Genomic DNA, 23,839 nt, shown 5'->3' on the forward strand with positions numbered 1-23,839 from the left:
AAAATATATAAATGTGAAGATGAGCGCTGTCCTCAACTTCAAACTTCAGAGCATCTAGCTGCTATGGAAATCATGCAAAATCTCTACAAGAAACTGCTCCAAAATCTCTACAAGAAACTGCAAAAAAATGACTTCCAAAAATGTCTTCAAAAATGCTTCAAATTCACTTCACAATGCTGATCACTTCTCCACGAATCACTTCACTCAGAGGTTGTTTCAAATTGTTCCATGGACAACACCAAATCTTCTTCGAGGTGGCTTCAATACTGCTCTTAAAATCTGCTTCTTGTTAATCTACTGTTATCGTATATTTCATCACAATCTCATGCAATACCGAATTATGGATTGCCTTCGCATGGTTCATCCTTGGTCGGTTCACCTGCTGTAGTTCCTCATAACAGAAGCCCTGTCAATGAGAAGCAAGAAAGACGTGGTATTCCGAAGGTGGAAATCGACCTGAGGCGCGCTCGGGCTTCAATAAGGAGAGCGGTTTTGCATGGAGAACAGAAAGGGGCACCCGGGGGTAACATTTCCACTAGTGACATCTACAAAAATGTCGTTGCCTTTCATCAGAGCTATTGGGAAATGTGGAAGCGTTTCAAGATCTTCTTATACCGAGATGGGGAACCGCCTCTGGTACACATTGGGCCGTGTAAGAATATCTATACGACGGAAGGCAGGTTCATTGACGAGCTTGAACTGGGGAATCGGTTCCTGACATCGAATCCGGAGGATGCCCATGTTTTTTTTCTTCCCTTCAGCGTAACCCTGATGGTGAGCTACATTTACAAGCCCTATTCATATGATCTCAAGCCCTTACAACGCTTCATGGCAGATTATATTCACATGGTTGCCAACAAGTACTCGTTTTGGAACAGAAGTCAGGGGGCCGATCATTTCATGCTGTCATGCCACGACTGGGCACCGATTGCATCTAGCGCAAATCCATTATTGTACAACAATTCAATTCGTGTTCTGTGTAATGCCAATGCTTCAGAAGGATTCAATCCGACAAAAGATGTAACACTTCCAGAGATGAATTTATATACTGGTGAAATGACTGGCTTGGTTGGTGGTCAATCTGCTCTGGAGAGACCTATTTTGGCATTCTTTGCGGGTGGAAATCATGGACCTGTGAGACCCCTATTGTTCAAGCATTGGAAAGAGGGCACTGATAGTGATATACATGTCAGTGAGCGTGTCCCCAGTGGATCATCTTATCATGAGTTTATGAAGAAGAGCAAATACTGCCTATGCCCAAGTGGATACGAAGTGGCCAGCCCTCGAATTGTGGAGGCAATTTACAGTGAATGTGTGCCCGTCATAATTTCCAAAAGCTATGTTCTCCCCTTCAGTGATGTACTGAAGAAATTCATTAAAGAATCGATGATGCCGCCATTACTGGACAAGGCGGAGTATCGGATTGTACATGCTACAGCAATCTATTATTCGATTTGAAATGCACAGCGAAGTGGAGGGAGGTCAGAGCAGTTTGAATGACACGCAGACCAAAAGGAGAATCAAACGAAAATGAAGAGTTTTGTTGAGTAACGTGCAAGCGGAATTGGGATACTACGTTACCATACCATACGTTACCATACGTTAGCTCTGAGACCATACATTACCAGGCGTTTCAATTCAGCACTGGCGCTACTGCTATCGGTTATGTTACCAGGCATTTCAATTCAGCACTGGCGCTACTGCTATCAGCGCCACTCCTCCAACTGAGCCAGCGATTATACTGGTAGTCTTCAGAAAAAGAGTCTTCAGGCAGCGTGCGTTTCACTCAGCAGTGTTTCAGGCAACGTTACCGTTTCAGCTCTGACATCATTTGGTATGCAGCTTCAGAAGAGCAGGGCGCAAGTACAGCGCAGGGATGGCAGAATTAATGGAGCGTTATAGAAGACTAGGCCAGCTCTAGTCAGCACTATTCAAGGCAACTCAGACCAGTTGCTCAGGGAAAACAGGCCACTCATCATGGCTCTGATACCATGTTAAACACACATGGATAGAAAAACAATAGGAAAGATAAATCATTCAGTACAATTTTTTATTAACATCAGATATACATTTATAGTACAATATCTGACTCTTGGGTTTCATATCCCAAGGTCTCTTGGACTGCTTTTGTCCATTCGACTTCCACACTAACCCACTTAGGATTAGGTGTCCAACACACACATCGGGAAAAGTTTCACTCAAATGATGTTTCAGAGCAATCAAAGATGAATTTTTAGAGACTGAGAGAGGTTTTTTTCCAAAACATGCCAAAGAAAAAAAACCTCCTTCACTTTTTGCACAGGTGTCATTGTTTGAAAGAAATGTCAAGAATACTGTTTCCTCAGGAGAATCAAAGACACCTCTGAAGTGACCTTGGGAAAATCAAGTTTTCTCCTAGCTGGGTTGGCCAAATGATTTTTTTGATGGGTAAAATGATAACTAGACACAAAGAGCTTTCCAATGAGCTATCATGAGCTCAATTTGGGATTGAGGAAGGCATTCAAAAGTTGACTGCAACAACACTCTTCCTTGAGGCAGCCTCATTTGGCACTTTTTGACCAGTCTTGGGAGATTTGATTTTTGACAGGTCAAATCAACTCCAAATTGAAACATCCCACTTGGGTTGGAAAGTAGACTCAAATACCTTTCCAACGAGCCATCCTACGCCTGATTGCGACACTGGGAAGGCCTCCAAAAGCCTCCTGCAAAAGCGCAACCCGTTGGGTGGTGCGCGACCCGTTGAGAGCTCTTCTGCAGTTCTGAAAATCAACGTGCGCGACCCGTTGGGAGGGGCGCGACCCGTTGGGAATTTCTCTACAAAAACTTGCCAGTGAGCTGCCAAGTGACCACAAACTTGCTCAATCTTCCTCCAAATCATCAAATTTGTTTGAGGTAGGCCTTCTACACTTCAGTTGGTGGTTTGTCATGATTGATGGCTCTCATGCTTGTGTGCAAAAGTTGAATTGTGCAAGTGGATGAAATTTTAAATGGCTGCATTGTTAATGTTTAAATGTGCTAGGGTTTGTGATGTTTCAAGGTATTTCCCTTTGTAAATGGTCTCCATCCTTCCCTTTTTACTCATATTTGCATTTATATCCATTTTCCCCAATGCTATGTTGTGAATAATTGCAAACTCTCCCCTCTCCCTAATCATCAAAATACAAACCCTACCCCCTCCCAAAGCATCAAAAACTTAAACCTTACTCTTGCTGCACCATATGTATAAGTAAACACAACAATTTCATGGTGAATGTATGAAAGGTTTTGTAAATAAGTCTCCAAATGTCCCTTTGTTACATCCATGTATTCCATGTCATTGTCCCCTTGAAAAAGCATAGAATTCAACACTTTTACAAGCAGAAACAACAGTACATTTTGTCCATTCTGCTCCTCAAACATGTCAGACACTGAAACATATGAGCAGAGTGATGACCATTCATCATCTTCAGAGGTTCCGGTACAGAGGAGGCCACATAGAGGTGGAAAAGGTGGCCATCACAGGAGAGAGGAGCCTACTTCTTTGGCAGGGGTACAAGCTTGTCCTTTGGCAGTTTCTTGCTTTCAGTACATGTCCTGTTATGAGTTTTGTGAGAGGATCTCTCGGATTCAACACCACCAAGAGTTGGCCCGCCTCTTTGTCTTGCACTTGCATGAAGGACATGTCAACCTTGCCGGGGTGGATTTCACTTTGACACCCGAGGTGATTGCACAGGCTACATGGATTCCAAATGTTGGGGAGATATGAGAAAGTCCTTGATGAGCTATGGAGGATTCGAGGAGACCAAATCTTGAAAAGAAGGAGGCCCGGTGACCTATTGCTTGCGGAACGAGAGTCCATGCTCATCCAGGTGAATGCACACTTAGAGAGGCTATTGGATAAGGCCAACCAAGAGAAAAAGCTGCTGAGGAATATGAAAAATCATTATTGGGCAAGGATGCATGTATGCAAGGCCAAAATGAAAATGTTCCAAAGGAGGTTGTCCGAGACTATTAGGCAGAGGAAGAAAACTAATCCACTCCGAATCTTGGCTGAGGCATCCCTCAAAGATCATGGCACTCACTAGCATCAGCTACAGCACAAATCCCAAAATTTTTTGAGAATTTTGGGTAATTTTGGAATTTTTTGGAAATTTACAGGTTTTGGCTCCTCAACGGGTCTCACCCCCGGTGAGACCCTTTGTCATCGTAGCTCCGTTTTGAAAAAACTCAGCATTTTTAGATTTTTCATGCAAAATTACATATGCCCATGGATGGACTTGAGTTTTTATGGGGTTTTGGGCCTCCAAAAGGTCAAAATACATGCAAAATTTGACTTTCTGCCCCTTTTTTGAGTTGCAGAAGCAGTCTTGGGAGAATTGAGTTTTGACTGGGGAAATGACCTCCAAATCCAAAAATTCTAGTTGGGTTCGAAGGTAGACTCAGAGACCTTTCCAACGAGCTATCCTGTACCCAATTCTGACACCGGGAAGGCCTCCAAACAGAGCTCCAACATGCGCAACCCGTTGAGGAAATGTGCGCGACCCATTGAGGAAATTTTGCCAGATTTGACCAGTTCAGCCCAGAAAACGCAGTTTGGCTCCAGTTTGACTTTTTTAGGTTGATGGTGGTCCTCTTGAATGTAATTGTGACACTTTTTGGATATTTTTACTCTTGTTTAACTCTTCTAGAAGATTCTTGCATGTAAAGGGTAAAAATTGAATGTATGAACTGGTTTCCAAGTTTATAGAGGCAAGTTGTTTTGACTGCCTATTTTCTAGTGCTTAGTTTAGAAGTGGTTCAAACAGCTCCTAGGATAGTGATCTCGACCCATGGAGGCAGGGAAAGAGGTTAGATCATCTATATTATGTACTTTCTTGCTCATTTTCATGGTTGGACTCTTGAGGGAGAAGTTATCATAGTATTATTATCACTTGTATCTCTGCAATTTTTGGCTAAGGAAGACCAGGGTTTTGCAGTCATCTTTGGGATTCTTGTGGACTCATGTGTTGATGGTGTGTTTCTCCATGTTATTGTAAGCTTTGTTATGTGATTCATTTCCTTTCTATATTGCTGCATATTAAACAAATGAAGTGATAAAGTTAGAATTCATGCTTGCCATGCTCTCCTTTTAAATTTGTTTAATTTCTATGTTTTCTACTGTCTAAAGAGAATTCAAATTCATTGTTTGCTATCTTTAGCCTTCTTATCTTTCTTCCTAATCATCCACTTCAGCTAAAGATATCAATACAGGCTCCTACCTCGCCCCAAAGACCCCCCTGCAGAGACTGTGTCCAATCCCCGCACCCCAAATTGCAGCTCCTCAATTTGCCACCAAAAACCCCAAAAAAAACCCCAAATCAACCTTTATAATCAGTTTACTAGCCTAATATCAGTGTTACCTTGTTGGTCATCTCATCCTATTGAAAATCTACCAAGATTGACCGGAGAGAGCCTTCTCCTGCCCCGTAGGGCTAGCTACGAGTCTGAATGGTTTGATGTAGCTTTGAGGTTTGCCTTTTTTCAGCCTGAGGTGAAATTTCAAGTGCTAACATACTAGCGACCATACTGGGGAGAACAAACTTGTTTGTGGGTTGATGTGTTTGTTTCATAAGTCTTAGATGGAGCCTGAAGTTACGCCAGGTAGCCTTCGAAAACGCTCTTGCTTTGCATCAGCGCAAATAGAAAAACGCTGCTTCAGTCAATCTCCGTGAGCTTGTGAATATGACCACTTCATTTGCATTTCACCCCAGCACATATATCAAGTTCAGATCTGATGGTTGATGGTGGACAACGATCAGACACTTGAAAGGCTGAAATCATTCACCTGGCGACTCTAAATCAGTTTTGAGATCAGATCCAAAGACTCCACTGGAGGATGATCCCGACCAGCAAAAACATGAAAGGAGAATATGGACAGATCAGGTACTGAAGTTGGAATTTCATCCAAGATATTTTGTTCTTTGTTCTAAATTATTTCTCCTCTTTTCCTGAGAATGTAAAAAGGGCTTTGCAAAGTATACTATATTTGAGAAGAGATCCTCGACCTACAGTTAATTCTTTTCCTTCGAAGATTGTGAATACCAAAGATTTGCATACCTTTGAGCTTGATCAAGACCTTTCTTCCGAATTTTGTGATGGCCATCTTCAAGTTGATGAACCTCAAGTGACCAAAACTAATTCTATACCTGCTGTACATACCCCTATACCTTGTAAAATCCCAGATCGGTATAAACCTCTTGTTTTACCTTCTGTTCTTCATGCTTTCCCCAAAAATTATGTTCTATACTTGTCGATGTTTGATGGTGAATGTAAGAATGTCAACGCTGAGCAACATGTCCAGAATTTTGAGAATTTTCTAGATCTTTTTGAAGTTGATGAAGAAGATGTTATTATAAGGCTTTTTGCTCTTTCTTTGCAAGCCAAAGTGAAGAGTTGGTTCAAAGCCCTGCCTGATGCAAGCATTTCAGATTTCCAGCAGTTTTTCAAAGTTTTTCTCAACAGGTGGATGATCGGGTAGAACCTTTTCTTGATTGTAGAAGAGTATAACCAGCTGAAAAGAATGCCAGGGGAGACAGTACAACAGTTTTCAGCTAGATTTAATCAAGTTTATTATTCGATGCCAGTTGATATAAGGCCTACTCCTAGATCTGCTCTCTTGCACTATCCGGGTGCCTTTGATCCGGAGATGGAGTTTCAGCTGAGAGAAAGGGATATTACGACACTTCACGAGATGCAAAACAGTGCAGTAAGTGTAGAGGCTCATCTGCTGATCCGAAGGGCAAGGATGAAGGAAGAAGAGATGAAAAACATAGATCTGGAAAAATCAACATCTCTAGAGGTGAAGCTTGATATTTTGGTAAGTGCAGTGGAAAAGATGATGGAGAAGGTCACCTCTAGAAATGCTTATGATGTTCAAGCTCATGGCTCGCTGATTGAAGAAGAACAAGTTGCTGATCCAAAACATTTTGTTTCTTATCCTAGTTGTCATAGATCTGATAATGATTGTTTTGTAGATCACCTTGACGAAGAAAGAACTGTTGATATGACATGTATGCTTGATGATATGTTTTATACCGATGATTTGCCTAAGTATGATCAGTATGACGATGATTATGTTCTCCAAACAGAAGCTAATCTTGCAGACAAATCAGCAGTTAGTTTGTGGGAGGAGGAAGTTCATTTTCAGCAGCTTGAATACAATGTTCAGCCATCACATATCAGCTATGACATTGATGAGGAAAGTGCAGCATAGTTTGAAGTAAGTGGCGGATCTTTGCCTTTTTGTTTTGATTCATGTCAGTTCATTAGAGACAACTTCCATGCAATTAGAAATCAGTTTTCAACAAGTCTTGATCTAGACCATCTTGAGGGCAGTGAAAATTTTGTTCAAGACTTCTCATATTCAGATTTGCAACCTTCGAAAGTCATTGATTGTCAAGATGCAGCTGAAGACTTGGAAGTGCACACACATGATTTAATGATTCAAGGTGACTCTGTACCATTTTGTTTTGAATCAATTCAGTTTTTGAAGGGTAGATTGCATAGTAAATCATTTAATGTTGAGGACGAGACAGATAACAAAATTCTTGAGTAGCCTGTAGCATCAGATTTGCAACCACCAAATGAAATTGAAGGGCAGATTATAGATGAAGGTGTGGCAGCCGAAATACCTGATTTGATGATGTAGGAAGATTCTATACCCTTTTGTTTCGAAGCATTTCAATTTATAAGGCAGAATTCTCATAAAATCTCTCAAGAACAAGATGAGAAGCATGTAGGCAATCATGTAATCACAATGGAACCAATAGAAATGGGATTGAAGCAGTCTTTTCAAGTTTTTCATGATCCAATAGCTGATGTTTTGGATGAGGTGTGTAGTCAAAATCTATCTCCATTGTCTATATGTGAGCTTGAAACGTGTATTGATACAAGCTTGATCCGGCAGTTAGTTTCTTTGTCATTTTCAGTAGAGGTCTCATCACAAGGCTCAAATCAAAGTTTGCATTCATGGTATGAGGGAAAGAGAAGTAATCCATTGGATGAGCTAAGTTCCAGTGTGCATGAATTTCAAGATCCTTATGCAGTGTTTTTGGAGGCGGATAGAGAGTTCATATCATTCAACGGATCTGTTTCTAAGTTGTCATGGGAGTTGCCTTTCAGTGGTTCTCTCTTGTTGTTCATAAGCAAGCACTTGTGGAAAATTCAAACATCAGACGGGATACTTACTTGGTTGCATTGGTTGTTTCATTTCACTTGATCAGGTGATGAATGAAACTGTTAGAGTAGGTTGTGATGAATAAGCTCCCCTTTGAGCATCATTTTCAGTTTGTTGGTTGTGTTTAAGTGTTGAGTCAGTTTTTAGTTGAGTGAGAGTCAATTTGTGTTGTCAAGTCATTAGTTTTCAGTCATGCATTTCAGCTTGAGTTTTTGACTCCATTGCCCAATGGTTGAAAACACTGGTCTGCTCTCCCAGAGGTCTACGGTTCTTGGCACCTCCAAGGAGCTACCATCCCCATTGGAGCCAATGTTAGTGTCAGTCTTTCCAGCCTTCCTCCAGTGATCAAATATGCTCTTACAAAGTGATTTTGAAGTGTCAAGGTCAAATTTTGTCATTTCAGTGAGTCTTCAAGCAAAATTTGGTCACTAGGCATTAGGTCTAGGGTTTGCCCAAATGTCAGTCCATGTCATCATTCAGCTAAGCCTATCATCATTCAGAGGTTTTTCATCATCATGTCAGTGTCTAATGGGTCATTTTACACCGTGTTCATGCTTCAGTTGTGCCTAGGCAAGGTCATTTCCCTCTCCTAGGGTTTTGAAAGCTAATTTCTCTTGGATGGTAAAATCATTAGCAAAACTTGTTTCCTGATGTTCATACACCTTCCCCTATCCTTAAAGTACCTTATCAAACACTTCCCATCCCTTAGATCCGCCAAATTCCTCATTTTTGCACAAACCCTAGTTTCTAGCTACAACTTGGCAATTTTCTAGGTTTGGCCTGTGTTTTGCCCTTTTGGACCCCTTCCCCTCACTCAATCTCTAAGATTACACTTTCCCCTGCTTCCTAACATCCCTCCCCACTCCCAAAAATTTCCTCAAGAATTTAGAAGCCCCCTATCCCCTTCATTTCGCTTCATTTCGACAGAATTCCTTGTTTCACACATCGGGACAAGTTTCACTCAAATGATGTTTCAGAGAAATAAAAGATGAATTTTGGGAAAATGAGAGAGGTTTTTGTCCAAAACATGCCAAAGAAGAAAAACCTCCTTCACGTTTTGCACAGGTGTCATTGTTTGAGAGAAATGTCAAGAATACCGTTGCCTCAGGAGAATCAAAGACACCTCTGAAGTGACCTTGGGAAAATCAAGTTTTCTCCTAGCTGGGTTGGCCAAATGATTTGATTGATGGATAAAATGATAACTAGACACAAATATATTTCCAATGAGCTATCATGAGCTCAATTTTGGATTGAGGAAGGCATTCAAAAGTTGACTGCAACAGCACTCTTCCTTGAGGCAGCCTCATTTGGCACTTTTTGACCAGTCTTGGGAGATTTGATTTTTAACAGGACAAATAAACTCCAAATTGAAAAATTCCACTTGGTTTGGAAAGTAGACTCCAATACCTTTCCAACGAGCCATCCTGCGCCTGATTCTGACGTCGGGAAGGCCTCCAAAAGCCTCCTGCAAAAGCGCGACCCGTTGGGTGGTGCGCGACCCGTTGAGAGCTCTTCTGCAGTTCTGAAAATCAACGTGCGCGACCCGTTGGGAGGGGCGCAACCCGTTGGGAATTTCTCCACAAAAACTTGCCAGTGAGCTGCCAAGTGACCACAAAATTGATCAATCTTCCTCCAAATCATCAAATTTGTTTGAGGTAGGCCTTCTACACTTCAGTTGGTGGTTTGTCATGATTGATGGCTCTCATGCTTGTGTGCAAAAGTTGAATTGTTTAAGTGGATGAAATTTTAAATGGCTGCATTGTTAATGTTTAAATGTGCTAGGGTTTGTGATGTTTCAAGGTATTTCCCTTTGTAAATGGTCTCCATCCTTCCCTTTGCATTTATATCCATTTTCCCCAATGCTATGTTGTGAATAATTGCAAATTCTCCCCTCTCCCTAATCATCAAAATACAAACCAAACCCTACCCCCTCCCAAAGCATCAAAAACTTAAACCTTACTCTTGCTGCACCATATGTATAAGTAAACACAGCAATTTCATGGTGAATGTATGAAAGGTTTTGTAAATAAGTCTCCAAATGTCCCTTTGTTACATCCATGTATTCCATGTCATTGTCCCCTTGAAAAAGCATAGAATTCAGCACTTTTACAAGCAGAAATAGCAGTACATTTTGTCCATTCTGCTCCTCAAACATGTCAGACACTGAAACATATGAGCAGAGTGATGACCATTCATCATCTTCAGAGGTTTAGGTACAAAGGAGGCCACATAGAGGTGGAAAAGGTGGTCATCACAGGAGAGAGGAGCCTACTTCTTTGGCAGGTCTACAAGCTTGTCCTTTGGCAGTTTCTTGCTTTCAGTACATGTCCTGTTATGAGTTTTGTGAGAGGATCTCTCGGATTCAACACCACCAAGAGTTGGCCCGCCTCTTTGTCTTGCACTTGCATGAAGGACATGTCAACCTTGCCGGGGTGGATTTCACTTTGACACCCGAGGTGATTGCACAGGCTACAGGGATTCCAAATGTTGGGGAGATATGAGAAAGTCCTTGATGAGCTATGGAGGATTCGAGGAGACCGAATCTTGAAAAGAAGGAGGCCCGGTGACCTATTGCTTGCGGAACGAGAGTCCATGCTCATCCAGGTGAATGCACACTTAGAGAGGCTGTTGGCTAAGGCCAACCAAGAGAAAAAGCTGCTGAGGAATATGAAAAATCATTATTGGGCAAGGATGCATGTATGCAAGGCCAAAATGAAAATGTTCCAAAGGAGGTTGTCCGAGACTATTAGGCGGAGGAAGAAAACTAATCCACTCCAGATCTTGGCTGAGGCATCCCTCAAAGATCATGGCACTCACTAGCATCAGCTACAACACAAATCCCAAAATGTTTTGAGAATTTTGGGTAATTTTGGAATTTTTTGGAAATTTACAGGTTTTGGCTCCTCAACGGGTCTCACCCCCGGTGAGACCCTTTGTCATCGTAGCTCCGTTTTGCAAAAACTCAGCATTTTTAGATTTTTCATGCAAAATTACATATGCCCATGGATGGACTTGAGTTTTTATGGGGTTTTGGGCCTCCAAAAGGTCAAAATACATGCAAAATTTGACTTTCTGCCCCTTTTTTGAGTTGTAGAAGCAGTCTTGGGAGAATTGCGTTTTTACTGGGCAATTGACCTCCAAATCCAAAAATTCCAGTTGGGTTGGAAAGTAGACTCAGAGATCTTTCCAACGAGCTATCCTGTACCCAATTCTAACACCGGGAAGTCCTCCAAACAGAGCTCCAACGTGCGCAACCCGTTGAGGAAATTTTTCCAGATTTGACCAGTTCAGCCCAGAAAACGTAGTTTGGCTCCAGTTTGACTTTTTTAGGTTGATGGTGGTCCTCTTGGATTTAATTGTGACACTTTTTGGATATTTTTACTCTTTTTTAACTCTTCTAGAATATTCTTGCATGTAAAGGGTAAAAATTGAATGTATGAACTGGTTTCCAAGTTTATAGAGGCAAGTTGTTTTGACTGCCTATTTTCTAGTGCTTAGTTTAGAAGTTGTTCAAACAGCTCCTAGGATAGTGAGCTCGACCCATGGAGGTAGGGAAAGAGGTTAGATCATCTATATTATGTACTTTCTTGCTCATTTTCATGGTTGGACTCTTGAGGGAGAAGTTATCATAGTATTATTATCACTTGTATCTCTGCAATTTTTGGCTAAGGAAGACCAGGGTTTTGCAGTCATCTTTGGGATTCTTGTGGACTCATGTGTTGATGGTGTGTTTCTCCATGTTATTGTAAGCTTTGTTATGTGATTCATTTCCTTTCTATACTGCTGCATATTAAACAAATGAAGTGATAAAGTTAGAATTCATGCTTGCCATGCTCTACTTTTAAATTTGTTTAATTTCTATGTTTTCTACTGTCTAAAGAGAATTCAAATTCATTGTTTGCTCTCTTTAGCCTTCTTATCTTTCTTCCTAATCATCCACTTCAGCTAAAGATATCAATACAGGCTCCTACCTCGCCCCAAAGACCCCCCTGCAGAGACTGTGTCCAATCCCCGCACCCCAAATTGCAGCTCCTCAATTTTCCACCAAAAACCCCAAAAAAACCCCCAAATCAACCTTTATAATCAGTTTACTAGCCTAATATCAGTGTTACCTTGTTGGTCATCTCATCCTATTGAAAATCTACCAAGATTGACCGGAGAGAGCCTTCTCCTGCCCCGTAGGGCTAGCTACGAGGCTGAATGGTTTGATGTAGCTTTGAGGTTTGCCTTTTTCAGCCTGAGGTGAAATTTCAAGTGCTAACAGTAGGTACATCCTCAATGATGATGGGCTCCTTTGAAGGTGGCTAAGGCTCCCCCATCTTGATTCTGGTGCTATTTTGAGCTTTGAAGTACATAGATGGTTGTCTTTTTCTTTTCCCTTTGGGCTTGGCTGGAGTACTAAGTGCAGCAAGAACAACTGCTGCTTCTCTTGCTAGTGTCTCAGGAGACACTTTTTCTTGTTGTGTTTCTTCTTCTTCATCTGTTGTTTTGCCTGTTTCTACTAGTTTTGTGTCTGTTGTCTCTGACTCTGTTTTCTCCTCTGCTTGCTGAGTTTCTGCCTTTCCTATGGCAGCCTTTTTCTGAGCTGTCTTAGGATTCTTCTTTTCAGTTCTTATCCTTTTCTTTTTCTCTGATATGGTTTTCCCTTGTTCTGCTTTTGACTCTGTCTTCTTCTCTGCTTGAGGCTTATCTTTGGTGGTGTCATGTTTCTTCTCTCCTCTCTGTTTTTCTTCTTCTGTGTGGGGTTCTTCTTCTTCCAATTGAATGTTCTGTTCTTCTTCATGGATTCCCTTCTCAGCTTCCTCTTTTTGGTCCTCCTCTTCACTTCCAGATGGACTAAGGTCATCAGTGAGAGTCTTTATATCATCTTCTTTAGTCATGTTCCTGAAAATCTCCTATGCTATAGGGATTGTGTAAGTGTGGAGGGCATCCTCCACCAACAATTTAATGAGCCCATGGTGAGCCAGTTGGTCTGGAACCCCTGCATTCAATTTGGTGCTACACTCTATTAAGGATTGGAGGAGAAAGTATGGAAGACTGAGTTTTTTGGATGCAGGAAGGTCCATGCCATATCTTAGTTCATGTAATAGTCTGAAATGATACCCATAAACAATGTTGTATCTTCCTTCATAGGAGATATACTTCATGATCTGATAGCTGACCTCACCCCATGGATAAGGTATACTTGTCCTTCTGATCCCATTCTTATCCTCCACAGGATGTTCATCAGGCTGGAAAAAGGTCTTCTTAGCAACTTGACCTAGTGGTTTTTCTTCTTTGCTCCAGGGGAGCCCAAGTGGGAGACCGGTGACCCTATTGATGAATTCTGGTGTGAGTTCTATGGTTAAACCCTTGAAACTGACGGTGGCATGGATTTTTGAATGAGGTTTTAAAGACAGTAAAAATTCCTCTGTGACTTCCTCATCATACCCATGAAATTTTTCAAAGAAAGGCATCCAATTTGCCCTAGTAAAGAGGGCTACCACTTCTAGATGTTCATGCAACTTAGTTGAATTCAGAGGCTCCTTCCTCATAAAACCCCCTGTCATGATGTTTAGAGACTGCTGGAATGTTTCAGGTGAGGAGGAAGGCAACAAATTTCAAACCCAAAAACAGAGGAACAACTGAGGGTTTTTTTCTAGAACCAGAGAGAGAGTTTTTCATGTTCTTCCTTTTTAACAAAAACAAATTTCAACTTTCCTTCCCTTCAAACTCTATTCTCAACCTTAATTTACTTCTCGGGATGTTTGAGGGAAACAATATCTTGAAGAAAACAGAGAGAATACAGAACATTATTTTTTCTTTTTTCACAAAATAAACAGACTACCCAATGCAATTCACTTTTTTATAGGCTTGATTTTCTATGGTTGCATCCTTTCTTTTCGAGCTTGAATTTGGCATAAAAATCCCAAATTTTCCTCTGCGATGCTGCTCCCTGGCTCTCCTGTAGAAGGGCTCCTGTAGGACTGTGTTTCTGCTCCTGTAGAGTGTGATAATGCTCCTGTAGAGCCTGATAAGCGGAAGGGTTCTGAAACTGGCAAAGTGTTATTTCTTTGAGATTCTGAAGGTGGTAGGTAGGTTGCTACAGCTGAGAGCTCGTCGATACAAATACAAACAAAGGTGGTGGAGGCGGTCGACTGCAACGTACTTAAGCTTATGGGAGTGCTCTACGGTGACAAGGTGAGGTGGCAGGAAGGGTACGTTATCCCCATCTGGACCGTTGGTCCCTACTTCAGTGCCATTATGAATCTTCATGCCACCTGCCTGCAATCACTTCCATCATTCCCATTATACGCCGCCACCACTACCTATTTTGAGTTTTCTTCCCCGAGTTGACTGAACACACGTGCCAATTGCACCCATTGGGCGTTGTTTGAATTGGATGAGGCGCAGTTCAAACTGGACGAGGGGTGTTGTTTGAATCGGACAAGGGTGGCCATTTATCTAGCCACCAATATTGTTTAATCGCAACCATCTCACTGTCCATGCAGTTTTTGAAATTATACTCATGCGACAGAGGAACGGGTTTAGTCACTTACCTGTTAGTCACTACCATGTTGTTGCATGCTTCAGATTTTGGCGTTCTGTTCATGGATTGTTGCTGCTGGCACCCGTGGCTTCTGAATTGGTAGCTCTACTACCTTTCGTTATTGATCTTTAATCAGGTCTAGCTCCCTGTGCATTTTATACACCTGTGGTTGCATTGATCCTGCCTCTAGAACTCGATTTTTAAGGGGATTAGCTGTTACAGGAATCTTGCAGGATTTCTGTAACTTCTTCTCCCTCTAAAACTTCTGGCTAAGGCTTGAGCAGGGACTAGAGAGATAGCCGAGGAAGGTTTTGAAGGAAAAGTAGCTAGTATGCACTAGGTAAGAGTTAAGTTCAGGATACTGCTGTTTTATTCTTCATTTTTTTTTTTAACAAAACAAAACAGGATTTTTGTGTTTTCTGTGCAGGGAAGAAAGAAGCGAGTGGAAATGCAGTGGTGTAGGTGTGGAATGGTGAGTTAGGAGGATGAATGGTGGTAGGGGGGTCCACAGGTCTTCAAAACAAGTTTTTAGCCCTTTGATCCTTTTCTAGTCTTGATTTCGAGCTTTCTATGATTTCTACAGGAGCCTCCTGTAGAATGCACAGAGCCTCCTGTAGGATGCATAATTTCCAGAACAAGCGAGACCAGGGACTAGGAAAAGACAATGGCGATGGAGAAATGATCTATCAAAGGTGTATTCAGCCTAGCCATGTCCCTTTTTCTTTTGTGGCCCTCCTGTAATCTGTAATGCATTCAAAAAAAAAGTTAATTTTTTGTTCCTGTTTTTTTCCTTTTTCTCTATTTTTTTTTTTTTTTTTTTATGAGACAGTTGGGGTGCCTCCAGGAGGTTTTCACCCTCACTGCCTACCCTAGGCACCTCCAAGGGGAGATTTTCACCCAGGGGTATTTTATTCTCCTTTTTCTTTTTAGGGTGTGGGTGGAGTGGAGGCAGAGATTTGCTCCACTACCAACATTGTTTTACTCAGATTCTCAATGAATTCTTGCTTGGAGAGGTGCTTCCTATAGATCTTCAATCTATGCCCATTGACAAGCATGGGGATGGCTTCTTCATCGATGGTCCTAATCAAAACTGAACCATTGTCATTGCACCTTTATACTATATATGGTCCTAGCCATCTTGTCCTCAGTTTGCCCTTGAAATCTTGATATCTTGAATCATACAGCAGCGCCCGATCTCCTTCCTACAATTGTTTCTCTTTGAGGTGTTTGTCATGCCATATTTTCCTTTGAAGCTGGACTACCTCTGAGTGGAGAAGGGCCTACAATCTCTGTTCATCCAATCCATTTAGCTGAAGTAACCTTTCCTTTTGTGCATGGCTGAGATCTAGGTCTAACTGAGTTACCATCCTTAGTGTGTTATATTCAAATTCTATTGACAACAAAGCCTTCTTCCCATAGACCAGCTCATAGGGTGTGAACCCTGTGGTGGTCTTCCAGGTGGTGTTATAGGCCCAGGTGGCCTCAACCAATTGATCTGCCCAATATTTATTGTCGTTGCTCACTACCTTGGTCAAAATTCCTTCCAAATCTTTGTTAGTGACTTCCACCTGTCCATTTGCTTCCGGATGATAAGGGGTGGAAGTTCTATGCTTAATTTTGTGATGTGTGAGTAGGTCTTCAATCAGATTGGAGGTAAACTAACTCCCTTGATCTGTGACTAATTCTCTTGGATATCCAAACTTGTAGAAGATATTCTCTCTCAAAAACTCAGCTACTTTTTCTTCTGCCGCTGCCTTGATCACCTTTGTTTCTGCCTATTTTGTCAGATAATCAGTGCACACGATGATGTAAGATTCCTGCTTTGAAGGAGGGTTAATAGGACCCACAAAGTCCATGCTCCACTTCTCAAATGGCTCGAATGTCACTTGAGGTTGCAAGGGCATCTCATCCCTTCGAGTAGGTTTTCCCATCCTTTGACATTGGTCACATTGGCTGATATATCTCCTTACATCTTGATGAAGAGTGGGCCAATAGTAACTCGCTTGCAGGATTTTGAAGGAAGTCCTCTTCGTGGGGCCATCATGACAGGTCAAGAGAATGTCAAAAACTTCCTCCTCTCTGACACATCTCCTCAAAACCTGATCTAGACCAAGTTTGAGGATATTGCCCCCAATCCAGGTGAAAGGTGCACTTTTTCTCATAATCTTGGTCTTCTCTTTTGAGGATAGGTGTGGCGAGAACTGTGTTGAAACCAAGTAATTTGCTATATCAACAAACCATGGAGAGAGTACTGAGATAGAAAATAGGTGTTCATCTGGCATTTGATCATCCACCATTCCTTCTTCACCTACAGGCAGATCTATTCTAGACAAAAAATCAGCAACAACATTTTCCTTACCTAGCTTATCAACAATGGTTAAATCAAATTGCTGCAATAAAAGTAACCATCTAATAATACAAGCATTTACATCTGGTTTTTTCATTAAATACCTAATTGCAGCATGATCAATGTGTACAAATGTTTGATAGCTGGTGATGTAGTGTCTGAACTTATTTAGGGAATGGACTACAGCTAGGAGCTCCTTTTCGGTTACAGTGTAGTTTAGCTATACCTTCGACAAGTTTTTACTTAAAAAATATATGGCATAAGGCAACTTCTCATTGATTTTCCCTAAGGCTGCTCCTATCGCTTTTTTCGATGCATCTGTATGAATGTGGAAAGGTAGGGCCCAGTTTGGACCTCTCAAAATTGGGGTAGTCACCAGTTTACTTTTCAAGGTGTCCAGAGCATCTTGGCAGTTGTCAGTCCATATGAACTCAACATCTTTTCCCAAAATACCAAACAATGGAGAGGCCAGCTTACTGAAATCCTTAATGAATCTTCTATAATACCCTGCTAAACCGAGGAAACTTCGAACATCTCTTACCTTTTGAGGAGGTGGGTGTTATGAAACTAGCTCACAAAAAGATACAAAAGATAGATCAACGCCTTAGAATTCAGCCTCTTCGAGGGGGAAACCTCCTTTATATTACATAAATGAACAATTCTTCGATGATTCAAATGACAAAACCTCCTTTCTATATATAGGAGTCTAAGGGGTCACATATAACCAAGCCGACCTAACAATAATAATATAAAGACATAAAAATAACAATAGAGGGATTCTATGGGGCACATTAATAACAATATGGGGACAATAGGGGCACAACAATATTAATAAGGGATACAACTAAAATATTAATGGGGGAATCACTAGTATTATAGGGACCTAACATGCCCCTCTCCTTCAAAAAAGTGTTGTCCTCAACGCTTGAGTAGTTCTCGATGCTTCTGTATAAAATTCTCATCCTCCCATGTGGAATCTTCAACGGATAAGTTCTTCCACTTGATGAGATACTTTGAAATGGATCGATTTCGTAGTTGTCGAGTTCTTGTTTCTATGACTGCTTAATTTTTCCTTCCTCGTCAAGTTCTAGCAATATTGTTTGAACTGGGAGCTTGTCGCCTATAACCTTCTTTAAACATGAAACATGGAAAACTGGGTGCACTTGAGAAGCTACAGGAGGCTCCAATTTGTATGCCATAGTACCAATCTTTGGAAACACCTTGTACGAACCATAATACTTTGGTGACAATTTGTTATCCTTCTTAGCTTGCTTGAGGGACATTTGTTTATATGGTTGTAGCCGCAGGAATACCTAATCACCTACATCAAAACTTCTTTCACTTCAATGTTGATCTGCCTATTGTTTCATTCTATTCTACGCCACCACAAGGTTATCCTTTAAGAGTTGGAGAACTTGTTGTTGATGCTCAGTGTGATGTTCCACTGCTTGAACCTTAGAATTTTCTCTTAAATATGATGTGATGGATGATGGTTGATATCCATAAAGTGCCATAAATGGGGTCATTTTTGTTGCAGTATGGAAGGAAGTGTTATACTACCATTCAGCCAGAGGCAACCATTTGACCCATTTTGTCTGTTTATTAGATACAAAGAAACGAAGATATCCTTCCAAACATTTGTTTACTATCTTCGTTTTCCCATCAGATTGAGGATGATAAGATGAGCTATGAGCTAACTGAGTACCAAGACAAGAAAATAATTCTGTCCAAAAATTTCCTATAAAAATGGGATCTCTGTCACATACAATAATCTTTGGGTTTCCATGTAGCTTTTGAATTGTTTCCATAAATGTCCTAGAAACTATACTGGCTTTAAATGGATGTGATAATGCACAAAAGTGTGCATACTTGGTAAGTCTGTCAACTACCACCATGATGACACTCTTTCCCTCAGACTTGGGTAAACTTGTGATAAAATCCATTGAAACCTCCTCCCAACATTAGCTTGGAATGGATAAAGGTTGTAAAAGACCTGGTATTTTAATTGTTTCAACTTTATTTTGTTGGCATACCAAACATTCCACCACAAACTTTTGAATATTCGATTTAAGGCCATCCCAAAAAAATTCCTTCTTAACCCTGTGGTAAGTTTTTAAAAACCCTGAGTGCCCTCCTAAGGGAGAAGCGTGCAATTCCAGAAGAATCTTTTGTTTGAATTGGGAATTATTACAGAGGTATAAGCGATCTTTGTACCATAACAAATCATTTTTCCAGGTAAATGTATCAGATGTACTAGAATCTTGTTGTAACTTTCGAATAAGTTCCCACACTTCTTCATCATTCTTCCATTCCTCCCTTGCTTCATTTATCCAATCTAGTTGGATAATAGAAATGGCACACAACAATGCTTCCACATCCTCATCCTTTCTTGAGAGTGCATCTGCCACAACATTTTGCTTCCCTTTTTTGTATATGATTTCAAAGTCATAACCCAACATCTTTGTGACCCATTTTTGTTGTTCTTCAGAGGATAATCTTTGTTCTAAAAAGTATTTAAGGATATCATGTTTGGTCGCCATTTCTTAAGTGCATGTAGTATTGCCAACATTTCCTTCTCATAAATATCTTTGTGTAAATACTTTCCCTTGATTGGACGACTTTCGAAAGCAATGGGTCTTTCATCTTGCATTAAAACAACACCAATTCCATTTCCGGAAGCATCACATTCCACAATAAAGGTTTTTGTGAAGTCTGGTGTAGCTAAGATGGTGCTTGGCACATTGCCTATTTAAGATCTTCGAAGGCCTTTGTTGCTTCTGGAGTCCATGAAAATGCATCTTTCTTCAACAATGTTGTTAGAGGTTGTTGACACCTAATCCGAAACGGATGAGGTGAAGCCGGACAGTCATCTAGAAGATGAACTGATCCGTTTTTGTATATGTATAAATAATAATAGTCTAATGAATAATATCACTCAGTTCTGTCTTGCGCTCATAATTCCTGGAGTTAACCTGGCCTGACATGGTATCAGAGCACAGGTCCTAGAAATAGCTCCTGCCTCTGCCAGGTTTCTACTGCCTCATGAAACCTACCTCTGTCCTGAGACTGCGTGCTTCTGGCAGTGATCTGAGCGCCCCTGGACTGACATGACTGTCCAGCTCTATCCGTTGATGAGTGGAATGCGCTGTTGAATGTTGCACGCAACAAGCACCAGTAACCAGGATTCCTCACCCCCAGCAATTTCTTGGCGGGGAGAACCATTGCGAATGGATCTGATTCAAACGCGGTGACCTCCGACACGTAAATCCAGGCCTCGGCTAGCAGAGGTATGAATACCATGAATGGATTCATGATTGGCCGGACTGTTGGCTCAAACTCGTTTTTTTTCCGATTTGCTGAAGCTGTTTGAAGATGGACATATAATGTTATATGGGCGACAGTGCAATATTTTTATTACTCTCTCGTGTGCAGTTTAGATGGAACCACACATTTTACTTCAAGAATGCTCTCTCGTGTGCAGTTTAGATGGAACCACGCATTTTACTTCAAGAATGCTTTCTTTCGGTACCCTTGTTGATACATATTCTCTTGTATAGCAATTAAAATATTTTCAAGTACAGGAACAGATCGAGGTCTACGGGAACAAGTTCCTGTGAACTGCGCCAATCATATTTCTCTCATAAACTTTGATGTTTCAAAATATGCTCAGCGGGACCTAGGCATAAAGATATTGTATGATGATATTATTGTATGCATGTATTTGAAACAAGTTATTAGCTGTCAGCTCTATAGACATTGAATATTATAGTATGCACACACAGATGCTTATACTTGGTACGGAAAGGATTGAGAGGGTGGTTCTCCATGCATTCTTGACACGAAGCTGCTAGTGTTCAGTATTGTTCAAAACATTTGTATCATTCAAAAGTTTTGTTGCGCTGCCTTCATAATAATTTTGATATATATATTGAAGTGATATATCCCTTGCGCATTTTTAATATATTGAAGTGATATATTAATAGAATGAAGTGAAGTAATCCATTGTGCATTTTTCAAACATTGTAAATGATGATATAAGAAATGCTGATGCTTCTATTAACTGTCAGAAGAAAATAAAATGCATAAGGCTCTGGCGTAAGGATTTTTTTATCAGCAGAAGTTCTTTTTATAAGCAAAATTATTTTTCTATCAGCAGAAATAATTTTTGTTACAGTATGCATTCGAGAGAAAGAGGAAGATATTTCAGAGGCAGGGGGGGCAGACATTCTCAAGAAGAAAAGGCAGACTTACATTGCATTCGCTGCAAACGAAATGGATCTCATGATGCTTCTACATGCAAGCTACCATGGGAAAAGATTGAGCAGAGAAGAAATCAGCAGAAAGGTAAAACTGATAACACAGACAAAGGTAAAGCACCTGAATCCGCTCACTATATTGAGGCACAATGTAACATTGGAGTAAATGAAGATCTGTTTAATGCTTCACTTACTTCTTCGAAAAATGACTGGTTGCTTGATTCAGGAGCAACCTGTCATATGACTCATAGGAAAGATTTTTTTGAAGATTTCACTGATAATGTTGATGGAGCAGTATACTTTGCAGATCAGTCAAAAATCAAGCCATCAGGGCTTGGCACAGTCAGGATTAAACTGCCTGGTCTTCCAGACTTTCTTCTGGATCATGTTCTATATCTCCCACAGCTCAAGAGAAACTTGCTGTCCCTGGTCCACATCCGCCAGCAAGGTCACTCCATTCATATGTTTGATGGAAAGCTTGAGGTAAGAAAGACATCCGACCATTCACTTGTCATGAGGGGTATAGAAGAAGAAAGACTTCTTAAACTGCAAGGAAACTCTGCTCATGCACAACATTTTTCATATATTTCTCATCATGATGAAGGTACACTTCCATCAAGTTTATTATGGCATGCTAGATTTGGACATTTAAACTATGATAGTCTCCGCTTGTTGAAGAAAAATGGTGTTGCTGGTTTGCCTACAATTCCTAGAAAACATAAACAATGTGATGCTTGCATTCTAGGAAAGCATAGCAAACAGTCTTTTCATGATTCACATTCAAGAGCACATAGGAAGCTTGAACTTATTCATTCAGATTTATGTGGTCCAATGCCTGTTCCTTCTGCAAATGGAAATAAGTATATCATGACATTTATTGATGATTACACCAAAATGTGTTGGGTTTACTTATTGAAGAACAAATCTGATGCTTTTCAAACATTCAAGAATTTTCATAAATGGATTGAAAATGATGCACAATCTCATATTGGGTCTATTCGCACTGATAATGGAAAAGAATATACATCAAATGAATTTGAACACTATCTTCGCCAACATGGGATTAAACATCAAACAACTGTGCCTTATAATCCTCAACAGAATGGTGTAGCTGAAAGAATGAACAGAACAATTTTGAATATGGTACGATCCATGCTTTTCTTCAAAAATGTAAAGACAATGTTTTGGGCTGATGCTGTTCTATGTGCTGCATATATAAAGAATAGATGTCCATCTAGTGCTATAAGAAACAAGAATCCTTATGAATTGTGGTATGGACATGTTCCTTCGGTAAAACATCTCAGGATATTTGGTTCCACCTGTTATGCTTTAATACCAAAGGTACATAGAAACAAACTTGGTGCTAGAAGTCGTAAGTGTATCTTCCTGGGGTATTCAAACACATCTAAAGCATACTGCCTTTATGATGAAGTAAATAAAAAGTTTGTTTTATCTAGAGATGTCATTTTTCTTGAATCATCCAAATCTGACAGTGTTGTTGAGCGGCAACTTGATCGCCTGGATAGATTCACAAAACCGAAATCATTTCAAGAGTTTGATAATCAGATTCCACATCTTGAAGGGGGGATTCCTATACTAGATCAACATGTGGAATCTTCTTCTGAAGAACAATCTCCCCTGCATGACACTCCAACAACGGATGATGCTTTAAGTGATGTAATTGATAGAATTGGGAGACTCAATCTTGATTCAGACCCAACTCAATCAACAGAACAGCCTGGACCATCTCAGAAAGGTCCCCCAAAGTGGCTGACAAAGACACTTGAAAGTGTTCATCCTGATGAAATTGGAAAAACAGGAACCAGAAATTCAAACCGACAAGATGGAGGTGATGTAGATAACTCTAATTCACCTGTTGATATGGATGTTACTTATGATTGTGAATTGAACTTGTCTACATATTTTGAACCAACTTCCTTCAAAGAAGCTGCTTCTCATGATGAATGGAAAGAAGCGATGCAGAAGGAGTATGATGCCCTCATAAAGAATGGCACTTGGAAGCTGGTTGATCCTCCATTTAGAACCAAACCAATTGGCTGCAAGTGGGTCTACAAGAACAAGTACAAAGCTGATGGCTCACTTGACAAGCACAAAGCTAGGCTTGTGGCAAAAGGTTTTGCACAGAAGGAAGGGGTCGATTATGAGGAAAATTTTTCTCCCACAGCAAAATGGGCCACCATCCGGACACTCTTTGCACTAGCTGCTCAGAACGGTTGGAAAGTCCATCAAATGGATGTAAAAATTACATTCTTGAATGGAGATCTAAAAGAGAATGTTTTTATGTCCTAGCCTGAAGGATTTGCTGTGAAAGGACATGAACACAAAGTATGCAAACTTGTGAAGTCCTTGTATGGCCTCAAACAAGCACCACGAGCCTGGTATGAAAAACTAACTGAGCATCTTCTGAAACTCAACTTCAAACATTTTGATCTTGATGATGCAACTTTATTTGTCAAGAAAGTTGGCAAAACAATTGTATATCTTGTGGTATA

At 40.6% G+C, this 23,839-nt stretch overlaps 1 pseudogene; it reads left to right on the forward strand.

The window, feature by feature from the left end:
* Positions 1–318: 318 nt before the first annotated feature.
* On the forward strand, positions 319–1,459 carry LOC149155815 (putative glycosyltransferase At5g03795 pseudogene; annotated as a pseudogene).
* Positions 1,460–23,839: the final 22,380 nt, after the last annotated feature.

Source organism: Pinus tabuliformis, chromosome 9 (assembly GCF_031772625.1).
Source record: "Pinus tabuliformis cultivar Carrire ecotype Pingquan chromosome 9, CPIR1, whole genome shotgun sequence".
Classification (NCBI taxonomy): Eukaryota; Viridiplantae; Streptophyta; class Pinopsida; order Pinales; family Pinaceae; genus Pinus; species Pinus tabuliformis.